This window comes from Octopus sinensis, linkage group LG2 (assembly GCF_006345805.1).
Source record: "Octopus sinensis linkage group LG2, ASM634580v1, whole genome shotgun sequence".
In the NCBI taxonomy this organism is placed as follows: Eukaryota; Metazoa; Mollusca; class Cephalopoda; order Octopoda; family Octopodidae; genus Octopus; species Octopus sinensis.
The window spans coordinates 173,475,090-173,495,764 of NC_042998.1; the positions used below are offsets into that span (position 1 = coordinate 173,475,090).

A 20,675-nucleotide genomic window follows, 5' to 3' on the forward strand; every position below is an offset into this window, starting at 1 on the left:
TGGGTAGATTTCCTGCAGAAATATATGTGAAGAGACTTTTCAGTTGAAGTGGAAACTCAGTCCAGAAGATATTGCAAGAAATTGAAAAATAACAAATTCTTAGAAAACAAGTGAGTAATCGTGTTCAAAAAGCATACTTTTGATAATGAAACATGCACGTATTCCAAAAGTCTAGCTAGAATCGAATGTTATTCCAGTGAGCCGGATGAAGAGTTGTTATATAGAACGCGATAGGAAAGAAATCAACGGAGGAATTCATTTCTACTTCAATAAATGACAATGGCTTGCAACCAAACAAACGAAATTAGAAGTGTGTATGGAATACGGAGAACTATATATCCTAGGTGATTAGATATTTAGCTTTCCAAAATGAAAAAAAAAGAATATTTGGTTCTGTACCTGTTAGATGTATTACGTGCACAGTCCTATTACCGCTTGTGTTTTTAACAATAATTTCGCAAATATGTTTAACAACATATTTCAGTTACTAAAATTGATTCGTGGAGAATATTATTGTACATATATCTTTAGTAATAATCAGTGAAAGAGTGACAGTATGCATGACACCTGGAGTTCTTATACGTTTTGTAATTGTGTATTTGCACTACCAGAATCAATGCTTCTTGGCATGGTAGTCTTGATTTGTTCTACAGCACAACTCAACGCTCATACAGGAATTGAAACACAATCTTACGACCAGGAGTGCAACGCTCTAACCACTAAGCCACCTGCCTCGACATTAGACATATTGACAGTTCTAAATAAATTATTTCACACATACGACAAAATCTAAATTAGAAACTAATGCACACTCCACTTTCCATCCCGGTTGAAACTGCATATATATATATATATATATATATATATATATATATATATACAGAGAAGAGAGAGAGAGAGAGAGAGAGAGAGAGAGAGAGGAGAGATGTATGTATATATATGTATATATATGTGTGTGTATATATATATGTATATATATATATATATATATATATATATATATATATATATATATATATATATATATATATATAATAATATATATATAATATATATAATATATTATATATATATATATATTATATATATTATATATATATATATATATATATATATAATATATATATATATAGATGAGTGTAATTTTACCTTGTTAACAATTAACAAGGACAAAATAAATAAATAGTTACCAGGGCAGCAAAAATCTCACAAGTAAAGGAGAAGATTGAATTGTTTATACCATTTATTCTTTTGAATAGTATCAGTGGAATTTTCGAAACATGTGTCGAAATTAAAAATATTTGATTACACCTGCGTTAACTCCATTTTTTATTCATATATATATATATATATATACGGTTAAGTAATTGAGATTCAAGTGAATTCTAAAAATTCACATGAATAAGGTCCTTAACTAGGATGCACCGGAAATCAATATGGTGTTAACCATACGACAAGTGGGGTGATTATATATATATATATATATATATATATATATATATATATATATATATATATATATAATATATATATATATATTATAATATATATATATATATACGTAATATATATATACGTATATATATATACGTATATATATATATACGTACATATATATATACGTATATATATATACGTATATATATATATATATATATATAATATATATATATATACATATATATATATATATATATATATATATATATCACCTGTCTACAGTATTAGGATTGGTAATTAAAGAAATGTTTAATCATCCATTCATATATATAATTTATCTGCAACGGTTTTAGAAATTGACGCAGCTATGGTTGTGTATGTAGTAAAGCAGTTTGCATCGTTCTACTTGTTTCCCCTCCTCTTTCTTTTACAGGCGCATGCACATATACATATATATGTGTATATGTGAGTCCGCGCATGTATGTATGTATAAATAGAGAGAGAAATATAAAGATATGGGGATGAATCTGAAGATTAGCTTCATTGCTACTGGTGTTTTATCTAAACGTGCAATCGTTGAAGCGATAAAAAATCATGCTATCGCTTGTGCAATCGCAGGTAGTGGGAAATTTCGTGTATCGGTAGGGTCGAACATTATTCCAAATGAATAGATTTTATCACGTATATTGAGTAATTCTTACTTTCGTTTACACCTGCAAACTTCATCGTCAGATCGAACTAGCATTACGCAACATGTGAGAAGGTAGGGCATTTGAATTACAGATAGAACGCTATGCGCTTGATCTATCCTCAGCGACTTCTTTCATCGTGCCAAGGTTTTCCATTGTATCTGCACGCCTCTGTGGTATCAGATGTTTGAATGAATAAAATACGACCATTTTTATTCCAAGGTATGGTGTTCCTCTCAATCAAGCTTTTCTTTTTATTTCAAAACGGATGTAATACTTTATATATTGCACTCATCACAACTCAGCCACAAGCTCAGTCGGGCCCAAAGATATAGACAGCATATGCGATGAAACAAATTAATTTGTTTAGGCGCAGGAGTGGCTGTGTGGTAAGAAACTTGCTTCCCAATCACATGGCTCTAGGTTCAGTCCCTCTGCGTGGCATCTTGGGCGAGTGTCTTCTACTATAACCTCGGGCTGACCAAAGCCTTGTGAGTGGATTTGGCAGACGGAAACTGAAAGAAGCCCGTCGTATATGTATATATATATATATATGTGTGTGTGTGTGTGTATTTGTTCGAATGTGTTTGTGCCCCCACCATCGTTTGACAACCGATGTTGGTGTGGTTACTTACCCGTAACTTAACGGTTCAGCAAAATAACCAATAGTATAAGTACCAGGATTACAAAATATAACTCTTGGGGTCTATCTGTTCGACTAAAGATAGTGCTCCAGCGTGGCCACAGTCAAACAAGAAAAAGAATAAAAGAATAAATAGACTAGACCGGTCTGTCCACGGACAAACGTCGAAATGAATGTTAAACGTTTGCTTAAAAACAAAAACTAGGAACTGTACATAACTGAACATAAATGAACGTAAATTAGTATACATAAATACATACATACATACATACAGATATACATACATACATATATATACATATATTGTGACCGCGTGTGTATTGTTGGAGATTTTTTTCCTCCGTCTTCCCTTCCTTGGACCTTTCCTTTTCCTATGTTTCTGCCGAAGAGCTCCGCTCGAAACGTTAATTCTTCCTTCTTTTTTCCTTTCTTGAGCGTCCAGTAACACTCTACTTGTTCCACATCCTCGCGTTGTTGCGTTTTCTCATTGTGTTTTCATGTTTGGATTAACTATATATATATATATATATATATATATATTATATATATATATATATATATATATATATATATATATATATATATAAATATGTGCATATGGAGATATGTTGTGTCTGTATATTTACACGTCTGTGTTTGTATGTTATGCACATAATATGGTACATTGTTGCTGAATTAATATATAATATAATCTGCAAGAGAGATGGCCCTGGGGTAGATACATAGAAACTTCTGATACTGAATACTCAAGTTTACATAACAACTCAAGTAGTATTAGTGAAATGTTTACATCAAATCTTTTATCAAATCAAACATAGCTGACCTAATAGAGTTATTTTGGACGATAAAGGAATAAGTGCTGTATGAGCAGAGAAGTAATAATAATTATTGGCGTATTTGTTCATTGTAGTAATAATTTGTATCTGGAAAAGTTGAGATTTTATATCAAAGAACACTTTCTAACACACTCTTTACAAATGCAACCTGTAAGTGGAAGAATAAAATTATGACAGCCTTTGCTAAGTTCAACATGTAACATTTGTTGTTATCCAAATTCCATCGTGAGAGCTTTCTTTCTTTATTAGAAACCAACATTTCTTTGTTGGAAGAATTATAAAAATTTGAAATAATATGTAAACACGTACATATATGCAATCATCAACTTTTATTTTAGACCAACACCAAAGATTTGTCTATGGCTACAACTGTAAGCCTTTTTTATTGATATACTCCGTTTCCCCCGTTCATTATTTTGAATCTTCATGTACTTCTCAAATGCGACAAGAATATATTTTGGCGTCAAAATTTTATTAAAGAAATCTGTATGTTTGAAATCAGGGTTACGTAATCTATATATATAAAACTGTAGTTGTGTGAGTGTCTGTCCCCTTCGACTTAGATTCCTAACTACTCCCACATTTTGCGGTGCAGTTTAACAAAATTCGGGTATTTTATAGTCGTGATTCATATCGAGCCCGTCTGAGTATTAGCGCGCGTCTACGATGAGTCTACGATTTTAAAAATAATTTAACATCATTTTTTATTCCATTTTAATGCATAATTTTTCGTGTGTCGATAGCGGCGGAGTTGGCGTCCATGGTCACACCTGCACCTGTTTGCTTCTCCCCCTTCTTCCCTCCCTCATGAAGCTGTGGGGAAGGGAGTGTAAGGAAATCAACGTCGTAAAGCGTTGTCAAGGAGACCAGCGTTCTTTTAGAACAACGACTTCATGGCTTGAAGACATCAAAACAGAAATGGCTAAGAAAGCCCGAATTGGCATCTATAAGGGAAGTAACTCTCTAAAAATGCTTATATAGTTATTTCCCTTACAAACCCGAGCAACGCCGGGCGATACTGCTAGTTATGAAATAAAGCTTTAGAAGAGAAAGCAATAAATCAAATCGAGGAATGTATTTTAAAAAAGAATATGCGTACTTATATTCACTCTAATCCTTTATTGTTTTAAAATTACGCCGACCATTTTCCTTTACTCATCTAATGTTAATGCTTTCATCTAAATAGTTTTACTCTTATTTCTTCTAATTACACATTTTTGCTAAATCTCCGTATCTCTCAGTATTTCTGCTATAAATAACGTTAGCGAAATCCATAGTTTTTCATTAAACAAAACGATGTATTTTACCTTTCCTTGTCCAGTTTATAATAACATGTTTAATATTAGCACTGATTATGTAAATCAACTTACATTATTATTATTCTTTCAGAAATGCAACTGAACAGTTTATATTCATAGAAAAGATTACGAGAGGTAAGAAGTTTGGAATACAATATGTGTGACTTGTAAATAAATGACAATCATCAAACAACATGTGCATTTTGACAAAATACATTAGTTTGTAACTTAAGAACGATATATAGAGAATCTTGTGGGAAATTATCGGCTATTCGGGAAATTTCTTCTATGTTGATTTATTTTTTTTCTTCAGAGAACTCATGCCTTATACAAGAAACTATGGCAGAAACGTAACACTTTCACCATCTCACTTACTATGAATTTTACTCTTATTTATTCGGTATCTTTTACCGATGTAGTAGGAAAATATTAATTTGGTTTAGCATTCTATGGTGTACCATATCTAAATTAATTTGTAATATATCTACACTGAATTAGGCAGTTCTGAATACGTTCGCGATAGAAACACATAATTTGAATATTCTAGTTGTAAGCAGAATTATGATTGATGACAAAACGTAGAGGGAAACAATTTTCTAATAGGTTTTATGCTCGTTGTGTGCTGATTTCTATCGAAACTATTTCTCTTCTTGGCAGCTGAGACAATTTCATTTATTTGAAAACGGTTCCGTTTGCTGAGATTGATCACAGACAACAGATACAGCAAGGTCGAGAGCGAATAAAAGAAAACGTATCAAACTCATGTAACTACAAGAGGTTGATAATTACTTATTAGATGGTAAATAAATACTGAATATGTTTCAAGCGTCTATAAACTTTTCGCTATACTAATTTCACCTTACGCAATATGTCGATAATATTGAGAAAAGTATGTATGTCAGAGTAAACTATGTAATTCGCCAACGAAACTTTTCTCACTTCTCATAGTTTTAATGCATGCTTTAAAGGTGTTAGCAGTTGTTTCTATTCTCCATCCTCAGCACTCTGATTCTTTCAATTTTCAGACTTTTATACGCTGATCCTTATTCAAATTCAATCAGAGAAGCATTATTGCCCCTTGGAACTGATACTGCGATTAGGAGGTACCGTATTTTCTGTGTCTCCTTCGCAATGTATATATGAAATAAAATATATCAGCACATAATATGCTGCTATGCTATGATACCTTTCTGATGTAATTCCACTTCTTTCATTTCGTTCATTTTTATTCAGTGATCATATAGGATACTCCTTAGCCATGGTTTTAACAAAGCATTATGTAAGCCACCTTTAGTTTTACAAATTCTTTCCTTGTTTCTCTACTCTCCTCACAACTATTTGTAATTTCGACCTTTGCTTCGTCATAATAGCCACCCTTTTAGAAAGAAAATAGTTTTATAATGTGATCATTTTTTGTAGTTATTTGTATTGTCTTTCTTTCATCTGAGATCATTTTTCAGTCTTACAGTGGATAATATATACGTTTTCTACTTGCATTACGTCCGTCTCTGTAAACTATATATATAAAATGGAAGATGTCTGCCTGTGTGTGTTGACTTGCGCATCGCGTCAACACGGTTTGTCCTGTTTTCATTAAATTTCATATACATATGTATTTTGAACAAAGGAGTGTCCCTAGCATAACGATTTTTCAAATTTTGTTTACTTTGGGCATAGAACGGGAAAAACCGTCTCAAAAAGGCATTTCTGGACTTATCTCCGGAACCATACACCAAAGTTTACTCAAATTTGAAATAAACATGCATTAGGCTCGTAGCCACATGTTGCAAAATAATGCATGCGTTTAGGGTACTCTCTTTGAGAAATAGAACAAATCGAAAAAACAGAAAACGCTTCTTTCCAACGCCTACAGTCTATCCATATCGTTTTTGGTGTGGAAAGTACACGTGAATCAGGCATACTTCTGAAGCAGTGTCTTCTTTTCTCACCCAATCGAATATACGCACTTTTGTCCTTTTACCTAAAACGTCAAATGATATTGAGCATGCAGCGATGGACAATTGCAACACGGATAACTCCGGGATTTACTGCTTGTTCCTGATAAACTTCATATGTCCGATTTTGTGGAGGTATATTTTTACGTGCACACATTATTTTTGTCTTTTACTATTTCGTTATCAAGTTAGCTCACATTTCACTATAGTAGAGCTGTAATTTTTCATGGGGACATCCATTGTATTATGACCTGTGGACCTACATTTTCGGTTTAGGTGTATTTCATTTATTAATCGAATGCAACTATAATATTCCCACCCAAACTGGTCTTTTATTTGTATATGAATATTTACTTTACTGATTTTTAAGTATCTGTATCCGTGTTTGTTGTAATTCTCTTATCGCTTGTCTTTGTCAAACATAAATTTTTTATCTTACTTTGCTTCTGTTTAATGTTGCCTTAGTGCGTTTTCTAACCTGAGAACCATATCATTTTATCGGTCCAACCGGTATAGTTGTGTACTGTCTTCAGCAGTGCTTCTCATTGATTATCATCTTTTCTCGTGCACTTTCAGCATATGAGTATGAATATCATCTAGAAATTTCTGATTTCGCTGGGCTACTGGGTGGTATTATTCGGATTAAAATCTAATAGCACGAAGTGTACTGAAAACGGAGTCTGTCCAAGAAGAGCAGAAGGCAATATAGTTATTCTACACGCATTTGCTCAATGTCTGACCCTTAAAGCCCTGTGTAGATATGTTAAACATCCGTCTTAGTATGCTTGACGGATCCCTCAAGCAACCAATTCTATTGTAAATATGCTCCACCACCTTCCCTCTGTCAAGAGTTGAAGATAGATATTACCTGCGTCAGTCAAAAGCTCAGAAAATAAAAGTTTTTGGCCGTGATTTCCTAAGAGCTCCCAAGGGATAATTCTTCCCACATTGTAATGACGTCATTTGTATTTGCACTGTACCAATTTCGGACGTTTCACCTCTCTTACCACACATTCTGCATTCGTCGCTATTGGTAGTGTTGTCAATTCTGCATTTCATATAATTGGCCCTTAACTTTCGTTCCTGAGCTGCGCATATGAGTGCTTCTGTCTTTATCTTCTAGGTCACACCCCCTCATCCATAGTCACCGGTCCCTTGTGTCTATCTTGGCGTTCACATCTCTTGCAAACTGATGCTACATTTTCTTTTCTTTCCATGCTTTATCTTTTTTTTTTCTTGTTCATTTATAGTTAATTTTTTTCTTTAGTTACGCACTTTTCTGCTTTTATGATGACGGCCTTCTTCGTGTGTTTCAACATTGGTTCCACGACATTTTTCATATATCCCCCTAGGCTGTTTTCCTTGGCTTCGATACAGTCCTGGCCACTGATCAAACCTCTCCCACCCTTTCCTCTGGACAAATACAGTATATCCGTGTCACTCTTAGGGTGGAAGGCTTCGTGTACTGGTCAACATTTTACTGGTCTTAGTATCCCTTTTCTTTATTTTTCTCTTTTGCCATTTTATAATTCCCGCTCTTTAGCGAAGTGATGGTATCGCCCACGTATTAACTGCTTGGATTTTATTCCATCCATTCAATTTTGAGTACAGTACCAACTTCAGTTTTCGGAAATGCTCCATCCTCAGCTTTTCTTTAATTTGCTTTTCCATTATCTAGTTGCACACTAGTACAACAAGGTATTTATAGCCTTCCGTTTCAATTTGCTTAATCAAGTCTTTATTCGGTATTTTTATCCCTGTTAGGAATTGTACGTTGCCTCTTTTTAAGTAGATTACTCCGCACGTCTTGAGTCCCAGTTCCATTCTAATATCAGTACTAAAATAGTGGACCGTGTTCACCAAGGAACTCACCTGTCTCACCTTTGACATACATTTTCAAATCATCCATGAAGAGGAGGTGGTTGATTGCTTGAGATGTTTCCTTTAGTTGGTGCCCCAGTTTCATTTTCCTGAGTACTAAGGTCAGGCTTATTATGCAGAGAACGAAAAGAAACAGAGATAGGCTATCGCCCTAGAAAATGCCACTTCTAATACCCAGGGCGCCCAAAATTTCTCCGTAAGATGTCAGTTCAGTTTTCCATCCCATCATACTTCTCTTCGGGAAACACGTTACATTCTTCGAAGTTCCAAACAGATCAAAACACTCCATGATCCACGAATGTGGAATCATGTCATAAGCTTTGCTATAGTCAACCCAGGCCATTCGCAGATTTGTTCTCCTTTGTTTACAATCTTGCATTACCATTCTGTCTACCAATAGTTGATCTTTGGTACCTCTGCATCTCTTTGTACAGCCTTTTTGTTCCGGCGGTAATATATTGTTCCCATCAAGAAATTTATACGGTTCTTCTTCAATTTCTCCTGACAGTACCTTCCACATTAACGGGAGACAGGATATTGGTCTGTAATTGTCAGCAACATTTTCCTCTGTTGCATCCTTCAGGTACAACACTGTTCGTCCTTTTGTCAACCAGCCTGGGATTTCATCTTCAATACATGATATTGTTCTTCGATGAATTTATGACAACGACTGAAATATTTTTAACAAAATCCCTGTACACATCAGTTCCTGCTGCTTTCGAGTTGCTTATCTTTTTACTCATATTTCTGATACTGTCATCTGCGAAGTGGAAGGCCTCTTGCTGGGGATACCAAGCCATTTTCTTCAGGCTGCAGAGCCACTCAGCTGTAGTATTATGCTGTTCTTGCTTACTCCATATCTTACTCCAATAATGTCAACCTGTCATCAGCAACAGGGACTAATTTTTCACGGATTTTAGCAACATTAATCTCTTGATAAAATCTTTTTTGGTCGGTTCTAAACAATATGCTTTGCTGGTATTGTTTAATCTGTTGTTCAAACCTAGTTAACTTTGCTTTTTTTTGCATATATGCGTTGCTTCAATTCTTCAATTACAACATTCAGGCCTTTTGTATCTACACCATACTTCTTCCTAACTTATTCGAATTTCCATTCATTCTTAAGTTCTCCATTTCTTTTCTTGAAAATTATTGACATTACACTGTTCAAGGAGTTTATATCTTCAGAAATTCTCATTTTCCACCTCAGTTGTTTATTTCCTCTTCTATTCGTCGCTGTTCTATTCTCAGTAGTTCTCAATCCCATCCTTTCTGCCTGAATCCTACTAGCAGTCTTGATAAGATTATTCCTTTGTGTGATGTTCTTTGTTTGAATGTGTCTCAGAACAATATTTATTTTATTCGTCTCTTGATTTAATTACCGTCGGTTAGACTTCTTAAAGTCGCAAACAAATTCTGTTCCTTAAATATTTAATAGATTCACAATTCTGTCTATTATTAATCAATCTACATTATTTGAGAGGTCACTGAATCTTAATTCTTTCACATTTCACGGTATTATATTCTTGTGGACAATTGTCCATCTCTTCCACTTTCATTCCTCGCATGCCCAACCTCACCCGATATCCTTCTTGTAATAGCTTCTAGCTCCAATTCTGTTAACCATCCATTGTTTCGTATTGCTCTTGCTTGGTCACATAATATCTGTTCAGTAATTTTGAACATTTTCATTGCCTTCCATTCACTGTGCATTCGTTTTCTGTACACATTGACAGGCACGCCATTCGCATCCATTGGTGTGCTCCTTTAGTAACATTCCTTAACTATCATGCTTATTTGTTTACTCCACCTATGGCTAGCAGTTGGCGGGTTACAACCGAGCTGCTGCACAGTGGGGCACCTACCGGGTGTGGCATCTTCCCTATTTATTTTGCTTGGTATGTTTACTCATATATGTAGTGTGTTTTTAGGTTTCTACCAACCGGTATTTTTATCGAGACACCATTTCTATCAAGGTAGTCCGCCAAGGTGGCAGTTCTTGCTCCCCTGGTTTTGGACTCAGGGTGTTCCTTTTCTTAGGCTTCTTGCCACCCAAGGCTAACGATTACAGACTACTTGAAACATTGGTTATTTGAAGGGGTCAGATACTCGTCTTTTCCCACACTTCTGTTGGTTTGGCGAAGGAATCAACCAAGACTGCAGAGACCTTACTACCCACAAGTTGGGCCTGTTCCCTTCGCATTTCTGTGTGTTGGGGCCATTATATTGATTTTCACTAGGGGATAGGTGTCCGTTAGTTGGTTCCGTATCTTCATCTAAACATTGCTCCGGAGTTAAGTCCCTATTCGCTGTTCATTCGCCTTCATCCCAGACATGGAGCCATTGGACACTGTGATTAAGAAGTCACCACTGTGATTAAGAAGTCCTATCTACCCCAGTTTCTAAATCAGAGTGTTCCTTCTCCTAGACAGACTGTCAACCAAGGCTCATGAGTTCTGTCTACGCATTTTCAGAATTGCCATTGACGTTTTTATGTTCCTCTGCCCTTTCCCAGGTTTTGCTTTTAATCTCGCAGTGTGTCGAAAATTCACCCTCCTCACCTTAGTTGGTTTCCCAGTTTAGTCGCCGACGACTCGACAGTATCACAATGCCACTTGTAAATCATTCTGGGTAATTCTTCTTCACTATAATAATTTCACTATCACTACTATAATCCCTATCTTATTATTTCCTAGTTCACTACTATGGTTTCATAATTACTACTATAATTATATTATTACTATAAAGCCGAGTGGTCCTAATGTTGTCTACTCTGATTTATTTAGACAACAAATGATGGCATATTTACGACTTTTAGCTGCTGCTTGTGCTGCGGCGTTAAGCAGAGGTGTTGGTATATGACTACTAATACAGTCTGTTTGATTGGACTGACTGCTAGTTGGTATGGTAGGCAGTCGATTAAGAGTGGCTAGGGGATGATTTTGAGAGTAACTTCGGCAAGTAGGGATTACCATAGCTAAGATATCGAAATTTAGAAACAACATTTCCCAGTTTTAAGAAGTTATAGCATTCCATCTATAAACACCCCGTCGTATTTACGATGAACTGATTATCTATGGCATATCACATTGTACTTAAAATATAAAAATCCATAAACATATCAAAGTTTTAACAAACAGAAAAACAGTACTAGAAAAGGCTTACACATTCTGGGGCAGGGAGCTGTTAAATGACGATGTCACCGTGCGGATGATTTCAGCAGCACTCAGGACTCTTTGGAAGAGGAGGGAGTCATAGAGGAAGAGAGAGGAGACAAAGATAAGGAGACAGGTAACCTCGCCAAAATCCTAGCATTGAGGTGAATTTATGTGTAGAACTCTAGATTTCTTTGGGTTGAACCTAGTATGAGAGAGCAGAGCATGCCATCAAAGTGGCACTGAAGAATTTTTGTTCAGATTCAGTAGCTCAGCCCTCTCAAAAGATCCCTAAATAAGGGTTGTTTAAGCGAGTTAAATGACACGCATGTTTCCAGAGATGAGTTACTGAAACCTCAAAGAATTCCTCTCAGCACATGGCTATGATGCTTCCTTACTACTTCTGCTGGTGACCAGAGATTCACATATCGTCAGCCACTAAAGGACATGCTGAAATGGTTAAGGTCAAGATAAACAACGCATGACCTTGCATGTGGGGCCCAGTTAAAATTTTCTTCTGGTCGAGTAGCCCATCCCGCTCAAAAGGTCCCTGAATAAGGATTGTTTAAGGATGTTGAACGAACCCCCCCCCATGTTACCAAAGGTGAATTTCCAAATCTCCGGGAATTACTTTCAACACATGGCTATGATGCTCCCCCACTACTTCTCCTCGTGATCAGAGATGCACATATCGTCAGCTACTAAGGGACATTCTCAACTGGTTAAGGTCAAAGAACTGACAAGCAAATCTGTGGTATTGAGCAGAATATTTGCTGTAGCCCATCTTTTAAACCAAGACAAAACAATGTACATGATAATACTTCCAATCAGATAAGGTGAGAAGTCACGAGAGCCACTGCCTGGTACTGCATCAGGGCAATTATCTTTATTATTATTATTATCATTATTATTATTATTATTATTATTATTATTATTATTATTATATTATTATTATTATTCTATGTTTGACTTTTGTTTTACATTTGCACAAGCTGGCTCCAAGTCTCACCCAGAGACCTCAAGAGACAACAAGTTGGAAGTTCATGTTGGTGTTATGCTTAGGGTGCCATATATTTGGTTTTGTAGTTAATGTTGTACTAGTGAATGTCTAAAAAAACCATACGAAAATTATGTTTATTTTAAAACTTGAGATTACATAGAAAGTATTTTGCGTAGGATATGAGCAGTTCCCATGAGCACTATCTTTTCAATTTCTGCAATTCTTGGGTTTTCTGGTATCTGAGTTAGGTAGCAATCAGCCTCTTTTGCTATCATTCCAGGGCACCTCTGACAATACGTATTATCATTATTATCATTATTATTATTATTATTATTTATTATTATTATTATTATTTTATTATTATATTATTATTATTATTATATTATTATTATTATTATTATTATTATTATTATTATTATTCTATGTTTGACTTTTGTTTTACATTTGCACAAGCTGGCTCCAAGTCTCACCCAGAGACCTCAAGAGACAACAAGTTGGAAGTTCATGTTGGTGTTATGCTTAGGGTGCCATATATTTGGTTTTGTAGTTAATGTTGTACTAGTGAATGTCTAAAAAACCATACGAAAATTATGTTTATTTTAAAACTTGAGATTACATAGAAAGTATTTTGCGTAGGATATGAGCAGTTCCATGAGCACTATCTTTTCAATTTCTGCAATTCTTGGTTTTCTGGTATCTGAGTTAGGTAGCAATCAGCCTCTTTTGCTATCATTCCCAGGGCACCTCTGACAATACGTATTATCATTATTATTATTATTATTATTATTATTATTATTATTATTATTATTATTATTATTATTATTATCATCATCATCATCATCGTCATCATCATCATCATCTCATCATCATCATCATCATCATCATCATCATCATCATCATCATCATCATCATCATTATTATTTTATTATTATTATCATTAGCGTTATTATTATTATTATTTTATTATTATTATTATTATTATTGTTATTACTATTATTATTATTATTATTATTATTATTATTATATTATTATTATTATTACTATTACTATTATTACTATTATTATTATCATTATCATTATTATTATTATTATTATTATTATTATTATTATTATTATTATTATTATTATATTATTATTATTATTATTATTATCATACCGTGCTATGCGGGCAGCTTTTGTAGACACCTTTTGTTTGATAGTTTCTATGGTGGTATTGATTTCAAGTGTGGTTTTCATATTATAGTTATTCTTTAATTTTCGGATTTTTGTTGGTTTGATATTCTAGTCAAACTTAAGGTTTTTTCAACATTCTATGCCAGACCTAATAACGGAATTTGGTGTTGAAAACGCGCTAAACAAATAAGCTTTCCGTGAGAACGTTGTCATTTTCTAATTTTTTCTCCTCATAGAACCGTTGAAATTTTCGTGGATGCTTTGTACAGGCGATTGAGATTTATAATATCAACATCACTAGCTGAAATTATATCCCTAAGTGCAAGATGGATTTTACCAATTACTTTCAGGCTTTGGTTATTTTCATTATTATTGTTATTGATGATGTTATTATTACCTATATACTAATAAACTCAGACCGAAATTTCGTTACGTTGTCACCTGATTATTGAATGGAAAGGTAAAGAGGGAGAGGGAATGGAGAGAGAAGTGTTAACGGTGGGAGGTAAGGGGAACTTAATAGTTATGTGATATAAAAGTTAGTTGAAGTGTGTGATATTGAGAAAGAGGTTTAAAAATAAAACTTTTAGCAGATGAGTGACATTCTGGTGGTGAGTTTAAAGAATGGCAAATAGAAGAGAGGGAGGAAGAGAGAGGGAGGACGAGAGAGAATAGTAACCGACGCATTCAGCTGTCATGAGATTAGTGGAAATGAAAGATAAAACGAAAGATGGAAATGATAACGGCGTGAAGACAGGAATAACATGGTTACAAAGTTTGTTGAAGTAAGAGGCAAAGAGAAAAAGAGTGAGAAATATGAAGATGAAGGAAATTTTAAGTATCATATATTATTGTGACGGACAAAAAAAGAATGTTTTATGATTCAATTTTATATATCTCCTAATGTCAATCTATTTATCCATCTATCCACATTGACAAGCACGTCGATGGCTTGATAGAGGAAGGAAGGCTTACTTTAGATATGATAATAAACTTGCCATAGATAGAAAGATAAATTTTTCAACGAAAATAACATTGAAGTTATTTTTTTAAAAACATTTCTTAGTATTTCGTATCAGCACCAAGTAAAGTAGATAAAAGCAAACAAACAACTGTACTGAAATGAAACAATCTTGGTTGACAAACAACTTAGAATGACCATTGTAACTGAAAATTTTAATGGTAGTGGTGGAAGTGGTGGTGGTACGTAACTTTTGTATGCGTCACACTTCAAAGAAGTGGCAAAGCGAGAGAGAAGAGGAGAGAGATGAAGTGAGAGAGAAAGGGAGAGTGAGAGAGAGAGACAGTGAGAGAGAAGAGGAGAGAGATGAAGTAAGAGAGAAAGGGAGAGGGAGAGAGAGAGAGTGAGAGAGAAAGAGAGAGGGGAAAAGGGACAGTGAGTGGTGACGGCGTTCATCTTGTGTTTTTAAATGTTTATCTCATCGTAAGAGAAGTAGATACATAGATAATGTATACATTGTTAAATCAAAGGCGGAAGAGAAAAGGGACACAAAGGAAGTGAAAAAGAAAGAGAAAAAGTGAGAAGATACATAAAGCTAAAGAAAAGTTCATAGATACGCACAGCAAATATTGGATGTCAATTTCACTTTTCATTACCACACGAGGATAAAATTAACTCACAAATGGTTGAGTGCTCAACAGACATGCATAACATTAAGAATATGACAAGGCTGTCCCCTTTGAAATACAGCTACCATTCGAGACATATGTATAGGGATGTATTTGTGTGTGTGTGTATAGTTTAGGTTAGTTAAAACACATTTGCAATAATAAGTGTCGCGTGGTGGAAATAGACACAATTACCAAAATTTCATTCATAAATCCATTTATTATTTCCTTCTTTTGCATTTCAATTTGTACATTAAGATTTTTGAATATGTACGATGTAATTTAAGGTTAAATAGTAATTCCGTTTACGTTTGTGTAACTTAGATATTTTGGTTGGATTATATATTCATTGGTTTTACATTACTTTCTATATTCTGTAACTGTCACAATCTACTTTTCTAGGCCAGACTTTTTTGTGGGGAGGGGCCAGTTGGTTAGATCGACCCCAGTACACAACTGATATTTAATTTATCGACCCCGAAAGGACGAAAGGCAAAATCGATCTCGGCAAAATTTGAACTCAGAACATAAAAACAGACGGTATAATGTAAGTATCCGTTTACAGATACTTACATATTTTTGTTTTCCCCAAATTTTTCACGGGTCCAGCTAGATATTATTATCATTATTATTATTATTATTCTATGTTTGACTTTTGCTTTATGTCTGTACAAGTTGGCTCCAAGTCTCACCCAGAGACCTCAAGAGACAACAGGTTGGAAGTTCTGTGCCATATATTTGGGGGGGGGGGGTTCCCGTTTTTTTTTGGTGTTGTACTAGTGAATGTCTAATACATAAAAACCAAAAAAAATAGTTTGTTTTAAACCTTGGGATTACATAGAGAGTATTTTGCGTATTTATTATTATTATTATTATTATTATTATTATTATTATTATTATTATTATTATTATTATTATTATTCTTACTGAATACTTTGCACATACATGGCATGAAATAATGTTATAGGAGAGTATTTACGATCAACTCTACTATCACGGAAGTACCGCCAAATAGAACAAGCCCAGATACGCTCAGAGCCATGAGGCCGTACTATACGCTTTTATGTTGATTTGGGGAGTGATGTAAAACAGCTGTTCTGGCGTCTAGGATGAATCAAGCTATCGGCTGACTCCATCGTCGTGATCGCTCCATCACTTGTCTTTAACTAGGTGAAACAGCTGTGCTCCTCTGTCTAAAAGAACGAGACCGTGAAGGGGACAAGGCTGCAAGAATTGTGGACAAACACTTTTCTCTTCAATCAAATCCTCATCAACTTTTTAAGTTTCCCCTTGGAAAGGGAAGTGAGATTCAAAAGGAATGACGTCTACTCCAACTAAGTGAGGCACTGGCAGGAATTGTAAGGACGAATGAAACTACCCCAAGATTGCTCACGTACATTGGAGAGCATCACCTACAAAAAGCGCTTGTAACTCTGGTACTTAGGACGATCTTATAATTTATAAGCCTTCTTAAATGACCCGAGTTGGAGCCTATCCTGTACCATGACGACTCCATCAACAATAAAATCATATATTTTAGATATTCTATACATAATTTTGAATCTCATCTCACCCTCCCATCCATTTTCACCATACATTAAAATTTTTAATATTTCCTGTCATGATTTATCCAACTTGCTTGGAGACAGAAAATTGTTTAGTGCTGCTTTTATATTAGTTTCTGTTTCTTTACTAGATATTTTGTCGCCATATAGTGTTTCTAATACTTACAATAATAATATTTTTTTTATATTTTCCAGTCTAGGTTTGCTAATTTACGTAGCTTCCAGTTGGGAATAATATCACCAGAAACCTCACTATACTGCATAGAATAATGAAGCCTATTACTTCATTTTTTCATCGATCTATATTTTATGCATTAATCTTATATGTCCTTTACATTTCTTCGTAACTTTTTAATAAGTCTTGTTTTGTATCATGGTCATTACTCTTTGCGTATTTGTAAGTTTGTGTTTAGTCTACTTCACTTTTCTTTAGTGGAATCAATAAAATAAGATGTTTTCCACTTATTTTTGTCGTAAAGGCCTGATATTTGGCGCTCGAGCCGCATGCGTTTGGTTGACCTAACACAACTTAATATACTCCTTGTCTAACTAGAGGTTTTGCGTAACTGCAAGCATTTGAAACTGAGACGGTTGTTCCTTTCCTGTTTATATTTTTATAGCAGGGATGGAACTTGCGTTGCAGTGATCTCACCAATATGAAAGAGTGAGCAGAAGTTATAGATATTTCCTCGTCTCTCTCAACTAGAATTGTTAGCACGCTGGACGGAATGTTTAGCAGTTGTCGCCCGTCGCCACGTTCTGCGATCAAATTCCGCCGAGGTTGACACTGCCTTTCATCCTTTCGGAGTCGATGAAATAAGTACCAGTTAGACATTAGGATAGATGAAATCGACTATCTCCCTCCCACATATTTCAGGCCTTGTGCCTATAGTACAAAGGATTATTATTATTAATATTATTATTATTATTATTATTATTAGTAGTAGTAGTAGTAGTAGTAGTAGTAGTAGTAGTGGTGGTGTGGTGGTGGTGGTGGTGGTGGTGGTAGTAGTAGTAGTAGTAGTAGTAGTGGTGGTGGTGGTGGTGGTGGTGGTGTAGTAGTAGTAGTATAGTAGTAGTAGTAGTGGTGGTGGTTGGTGGTGGTGGTGGTGGTAGTAGTAGTAGTAGTAGTAGTAGTGGTGGTGGTGGTGGTGGTGGTGGTGGTAGTAGTAGTAGTAGTAGTAGTAGTAGTAGTGGTGGTGGTGGTGGTGGTGGTGGTGGTGGTGGTGGTAGTAGTAGTAGTAGTAGTGTAGTAGTAGTAGTATAGACGTCACACAGTATACAATAACTTGAGGTTGCTGATTGAAGATATTGTGTTCTCGCCGATTGACTTCCCGGCACTTACGGCAAAAGTAACTCACCGAATACATTGGTAGACCATTAAAACAACCACACCAGATTGTTCATTTGAAACATCAAATAAACTTATCTAAAAATGAGAAATTTATCTACTTGGAAGTTTATCATCCCCACAGAGACAATGCTCTTCTCAGTGCATGCAACAAACTAGTGAAACCAATCTCTTGCATTTCTTGCAGGTGTGGCAAGCCAGAGAGCATTCTCAAATAATATTCAGTTCTTTTTTTCTTAATTCCTAGTACTCCTACAACCAAAGTAGCGTAACCGCCTTCATGTTCCACCTTCTTTCGATTTCAATGAGCAAATCTTTATATTTTCTGAGCTTTTCAAATTCTTTTATCGCAATATTATGACCATTAGGGATACTCATATCAATCAATAAACAGACTTCATGTTTTTGGTCCTTCACAGCAATACCTATCTCTTTATTACCCACAAGGGGCTAAACACAGAGGGGACAAACAAGGACAGACATAGGTATTAAGTCGATTACATCGACCCCAGTGCGTAACTGGTACTTAATTTATCGACCCTGAAAGGATGAAAGGCAAAATCGACCTCGGCGGAATTTGAACTCACAACGTAACGGCAGACGAAATACCGCTAAGCATTTCGCCCGGCGTGCTAACGTTTCTGCCAGCTCGCCGCCTTACTTTACAGCAATACCTAGTTTATCAGAGTCGATAGTTCTTTCTGTATGTACGAGAGGGAGGTGCCATAAATGGAATAATTCTAACCAATTTGTGTTAAACCGATTGATTGTATTATTCACAACGAATAACTTTGCTTCGCGTGTCTCTCTTCGAAATGTGACGTCGTTACATGTTTTGCCTATGAAATGTAATTTATAGACCGTTACAGCACGCGCCATTTTATGTAATTTCGGTTTTCCAATTTTTTTCCCAAATATCCGCATTTATAATCGGGATCACTACTTGTGTCTAACTGTAATTTGGTATTCACATCATTTATTTTCGCATGCACGATTTTTTTTTTTTTTTCCGTGGCAATTGCTCACCTTTGAACTTTTTGTATTTGAGCCTCGTAGTCTTGTTCTACAATGAGCACTCCTGTGTCTTTGCTTCTGACAACTATAACGCTTTTTGTTTTTAAACAGAGACTCTTTTTTGTAGCATAGGCCTCCACAACCATAACATGGATTGGGGCCTGATACTCTTATTATTGTGACTCCCGAGACGTCACACATGAATTATTGCAGAGTATTTATCCTGTATTGTTTCACATTATGTTTAAGATGTACCATAGTCTGACATTCTTCTGCGAAGGTTTGTAGAGATAAATCCTGCTTCGCTTGCTCCATTTTCGAGGGAATCCTAGCCCGAATTTGTCTATCCTCCGGTGATTTGAACATATCCTGAGGTAGATTCTGATGTCTGAAATTTTCGCACATACGGTTGACCACTCCGGTGTTTGTGATAAGATCATCGACGTCATTTTTTGTTAAGTTCCAACACCCCATTCTTATGTTGGATAATGGACTTATATCACAAGAAAATTTTGAAAGCAGTACCACGGTTTCTTGGAAACCAATCTTAATCGACATTTTGGTCAGAATATTTACAGTAATGCTCATGTTTCGGCAGGAGCTACCTCGCGTAGTAAAAGCCTTACTTTCTGCTCCTCCGACCATGACTTGCACTCGTTGTTAAAATTTTCTTCGTATCTTCTATAATACCCTCCTCTGGATTATACGTAAATTCAGAAATTGTGTTAGCCGCTCTAACTGGATTTTCGGACTTCACCGGCTGTAACCCGATTAATTAAAGTCGTTGTCGTTGTTGTTGTTGTTGCTGCTGCTGTTGTTCCAGTATTTGTCTTTACAGTTCCTGCAGCTCTTCATGTTGCTTCTCTTGAAGTTGCACTACTGTGGCTAATAGGTTTTCCAAAACGCCGTAATTGTCAAATTACCAATGTGAGTTTCGAACAGTCCTCGTCGCCAGATGTTAATCTTAAGGATAAACGAATATCCTGCAACAGTTTAATAACAATATAATCGAAACAAGCGGCAGTAACCACACGGAACGAAACAAC

At 35.3% G+C, this 20,675-nt stretch overlaps 1 protein-coding gene across 3 annotated transcripts in view; it reads left to right on the forward strand.

The window, feature by feature from the left end:
• The window catches only part of LOC115231675 (somatostatin receptor type 2-like), a 360,814-nt gene that overhangs the window by 205,105 nt on the left and 135,034 nt on the right, over positions 1-20,675 (forward strand). Inside the window, exon 3 of one of the 3 annotated variants that reach the window (XM_036500439.1) lies at positions 4,998-5,073. The exons of the other annotated variants lie outside the window; for them this stretch is intronic. The gene's annotated coding sequence lies outside the window, so the exon portion shown is untranslated. The remainder of the gene's footprint in view (positions 1-4,997; positions 5,074-20,675) is intronic. 3 annotated transcript variants of the gene reach the window in all.